The sequence below is a fragment of the Piliocolobus tephrosceles genome, chromosome 4 (genome assembly GCF_002776525.5).
Source record: "Piliocolobus tephrosceles isolate RC106 chromosome 4, ASM277652v3, whole genome shotgun sequence".
In the NCBI taxonomy this organism is placed as follows: Eukaryota; Metazoa; Chordata; class Mammalia; order Primates; family Cercopithecidae; genus Piliocolobus; species Piliocolobus tephrosceles.
Window position 1 is genome coordinate 68,988,205 of NC_045437.1, and position 4,987 is coordinate 68,993,191.

General features: G+C 36.5%; 1 pseudogene; it reads right to left on the minus strand.

Annotated features, from left to right (window-relative positions):
- Positions 1-1,178: 1,178 nt before the first annotated feature.
- Positions 1,179-1,536, minus strand: LOC111541564 (annotated as a pseudogene).
- Positions 1,537-4,987: the final 3,451 nt, after the last annotated feature.

A 4,987-nucleotide genomic window follows, 5' to 3' on the forward strand; every position in this document is an offset into this window, starting at 1 on the left:
CCTTACTAACATAGTGACATAACATAGTGATATTTGATTTTCACGCAACAAGAAGTCTTAAGACAGTTGGTCTCAAGAGTCTGCTTGATATCTCGGTAGTGTCTTGAAAACCTAGTTTCTTTTGATTCTTCTTCTTTTTTTTTTAATCTTACACATTTTTGAGTTTATTCTAGAAAAATAAAAGTGTATAAAGATCTAGTTAGACTACTGTGGTCAGTAAGAATAGGCTAAATAATTTATAGTAAATCCATTCGATATTATGTATACATTAATGTTGAAATATTTGACACAGAAAGATATTCACCATTTAAATTCAAAAAACGACTTAAGTGGAGGGTAAAAACAGTATAATCAGAAAAAGCAAGTAAAATAAAATGTGTACTGAGAGTAGACTGAGAAAGTCTACGAAGACATACAGCAAAGCATGATCAACCTTCTCCTTTTTGCTTACCTATAATTCTACAATGTGTGTATATTACCTGTTTGCTTTTAATAGTTCTTCGACTTAATTTATACAGTTCTATGCTCTTATTATCAGTTCCTTGATTTTACCCGAGTCCTAGAGTTCTTAGCTGTTTTTAGTATCCTTTACCTTAAAGCTCTGTCTCCACTAATTTCCTGGTAATTCAGTAATAATTACATTAAGGTAATAACCCTCTGAACCAATTTTATAAGCAAATAGATAAAATTTATATCTTTAGAGTAATTCCAATAATTCCTGCATTTCTACAATGTGCATATATTACCTGTATATTGTTTGTTTTCAATAGGAGTTCATGGAATTTGAAATCAGTAGAAAAATCCTCATTACAAAACAACAGCATTTTAATTGAATTTTCTAAGTGATCATTTCCAGCTGTTTAAATGCACCTGTTCAAATCAAAGTTCATCATTTTGTTTGGAACAACTTTTGTTTGAGAATCAAATGGTCATGTAATTGAGAAAGCAAATAAGCATCTAATGGCAGAAAAGTAAGTGGCAAAATAACCACAATCTTTGTTCCACGGGCTACTGCAGTACAATAAATAAAATGATAGTTAACCGAAAACACCTTTATTTTCGTCTTCAAAGATGTTATTTTCTTCTTTTTCCAGGATAATCATGATTAACTTACAAAAATGGGTACACATCTTCAAAGCACTTCCCTTTAACGGGAAACTTAGCTTTATGGGATTTAAACATTAGACGGTGGGGAAAAAAATTCCATTTTCTTGTCATTAAAAGACAAAACAGAATCTAGCATACGTCAAGGAAACTTATTCACACTTCAGGTCCTTCTCCTCCAGGAACCAGCATTGTTATATTATTTCCATTTAGCAAAATCTGATCTAATTTAGTAATCCTTCTTCCTTCTGGTGTGATTTCAAACTCAGTGACATCTTGCAGTACCATATTGACAAAGTCATCAAATCCTAGAAGAGTACCAACAATTTCCTTTTCACTCCTCATCACAATGTGAATTCTTGATCCTATACATTTGTCCACAAACTCTAACAGTAGCAGCTGTGACGGGTTGGTAGTAGCGTCAGCCGCCATGGCTACGCCGGAAGTGCTCTTTTCATTCTTAAACTCTGCCTTCCTCAAGGTGCTCAATTTCATCATGAGGCCCAGTTATTTGTAAATAGCTGCTACAGCTCTAGATAAGCCCACATTTATTTAAAATTTCCAAAGTAGAAAGGTAGAGAAAGGACAAAAAATCCTTCTCTGATATAGCCTTTTTTTTTATTAGGGGTAAAATCTTTCCCATAATTTCTCAACTTATTTTCTCTTATATCTCCGAGGTCAAATTTAGATAATAGATCTGCCTCTAAAACAATCGCAAGGAAAGGGGAAATAATATTACATGATAAGCTCAGACCCCTTCATGATTCATCAGTTAAGACAAAGGTTCTAGACATTAACAGCGATCTGTTATCAAGAAGGAGTGCGAAATAGCCATTGGATAGGCAGCAAGAGATTTTGCCTCAATCATATTTTTTTGTGAATACAATATTACTGATAATTAAGAGTAGGAAGGGTTCATTCTGTTCCCTAGCTCTGTAATCTATTTAATGATTTTCATGATATAATCTGAAATAATCTCACTAGGATCTTTTCTAAAAAATTAAACTGATTGATGACAAATTAGTTTTTGTTTGTTTGCTTTTTGTTTTGTTTTTTTCAAGACGAGGTCTCACTCTCACTTGCCAGCATGCCCGTCTACTTTTTGTATTGTTTTTAGTAGACATGGGGTTTCACCATATTAGCCAGGCTGGTCTCAATCTCCTGACCTCAAGTGATCTGCCCACCTTGGCCTCCCAAAGTGCTGGGATTACAGGCGTGAACCAACGCACGCCACCAACGAGATAGTTTTTAATAGAGCTACTATGAGCTATTCTATTAATTGCTCTCAAATCTTGCAGAGGTAGGCAAAAGATAAGCTTGAACTGGTCAGGAAATTGAGTATATGAGACAAGTTATAATGTCATGCAGCCAGGCGCGGTGGCTCATGTCTGTAATCCCAGCACTTAGGGAAACTGAGGCAGGCAGATCATGAGGTCAGGAGTTCAAGACCAGCCTGACCAATATGGTGAAACCCCGTTTCTCCTAAAAATACAAAAATTAGTGGGGCATGGTGGCACCCACCTGTAGTCCCAGCTACTTGGAAGGCTGAGGCAGCAGAATTACTTGAACCCTGAAGGCAGAGGTTGCAGTAAGCTGAGATGGTGCCACTGCATCCTACTTGGGTGACACAGCAAGACTCTGTCTCTTAAAAAAAAAAAAAAAATTTTTTTTTTTAAAGGTCATGATAAACACCTTTGTTAGCCTCTGATCTTATAATAATTATCACACACACACAAACCAAACACCACGCATAGAGGAAACAGTAAAAGACTAAAGGACACAACTAAAAATACATTCGTATTATTACTTCCCAAAGTTCTAAAATTATGAGAAGGGACTATTGAATCTTTAAAAAATATCGATTATCCATAGGCCGGGCGCGGTGGCTCAAGCCTGTAATCCCAGCACTTTGGGAGGCGGAGACGGGCGGATCACGAGGTCAGGAGATCGAGACCATCCTGGCTAACAAGGCGAAACCCCGTCTCTACTAAAAAATACACAAAACTAGCCGGGCGAGGTGGCGGGCGCCTGTAGTCCCAGCTACTCCGGAGGCTGAGGCAGGAGAATGGCATAAACCTGGGAGGCGGAGCTTGCAGTGAGCTGAGATCTGGCCACTGCACTCCAGCCCGGGCGACAGAGCAAGACTCCGTCTCAAAAAAAAAAAAAAATTTTTTGATTATCCAACACTTTGTAATAACCAGTGTAATTTCATTGAAGGCTACTGAACATGCACATATTCCTATATTTTTTCTGTTATGGTGTCTGATTTGTGAAAGGAACAAAAATAAACACAGTTCCTTGGCAGTTTTTCCCTCTTTCACTCTACTCATTGGCATATGTGCCATGTATATTTATTGTAAAATAGGAATAAGATTCAGAGGTCAAGAATCAAAGTGAGTCAGAGTAGGAAAAGCCACACTTAAGTGGAACAGAAGGGCAGAGGCTGTCAAATCCCAAAATTAAAGGCTAATTTAAACACAAGTAGAAATAGTTCAAAAGCTAAGGGGATCCTCATAGTTCATGAAAAGCAAGTATTCACACAGGTAGCAGACTCTAATCTGCTGCAAGCCAATATGCTATTCTCTTCGTGTTATTTATATCCCTCAGAATACCTCAAAGTTCCCAAGAGCAGCCAGTATTTAACTCTAAACTATATCATATATATGATATATTTATTATATATGTGATATATTATTATTATTATTATTATTATTATTATTATTATTATTATTATTATTTTGAAACAGAGTTTTGCTCTTGTCGCCCAGGATGGAGTACAACGGCTCTATCTTGGCTCACCACAACCTCTGCCTCCCAGGTTCACGTGATTCTCCTGCCTCAGCCTCCTGAGTAGCTGGGATTACAGGCATGCACCACCATGCCGGTTAATTTTGTATTTTTAATAGAGATGGGGTTTCTCCATGTTGGTCAGGCTGGTCTTGAACTCCTGTCCTCAGGTGATCTGCCTGCCTCGGCCTCCCAAAGTGCTGGGATTATAGATGTGAGCCAATGTGCCCAGCCAACTATATCATATTTAAATTGTGTAGTGATAACCCCAATCAAAAGAAGCATTCATTATGGTCAGTGTACTCTGTTTATTTACCACTGAAGCTTAACACAAAATTGTTGAAATAAACATGCATATTGAAGTACTCAGCTAGCTATTGAGGCAATACAGGTTTCTAGATTTACTCATTTTTTTAAACTGTACACACATGTTCATGTGTATCATGATAAACCCATGTGTGTGCATATCTTTATTAAATATTATATTTCTTTTTTACTTTTGTTATTATTATTGAGAAAGGGTCTCAGTCTGTTGCCCAGGCTGGAGTGCAGTGGCACGATCTCAGTTGACTTCAGCCTTGTCCTTCCAGAGCCCTAGACCCTGTAACATAACAGAATATGTATGTTTCTAATTTGTGCAATATTGAAGCAGGAATACTAGATAGAACTGTCATCTTTTCCTATTGCATTTATTTTGGTGTGGAAAAATATAATAATTGGCTTCAATCACTAAGTCTATTTCATTCAAGAATATTTAAATATAATCCAAAACATCTTAAGTACATTTTGTGATACAAAAGGATCGTATCTTCTATTTGGAAATATAAAATCCCAGGGTCCCACAGTTTAAGTATACTTTCCAGGGGTATGTGTAAAACAAGAATCCCACTTCACAAAGTTAATAGAAAAAATTTATACTAATTGGAAGGAGAGGCTACTGATGGAGGATAAATGGAAATTTTCACATACTGCTAATTACATTTTAATGAAGTAAGAAAAAAAATTGGAATTAGTATCCTATAAAACTTCTGAAATGAAATTACAGTTTGTCTCTTTCTCTCTCTCTCTTCTTTTTATTTCTTGAGATGGAGTTTCA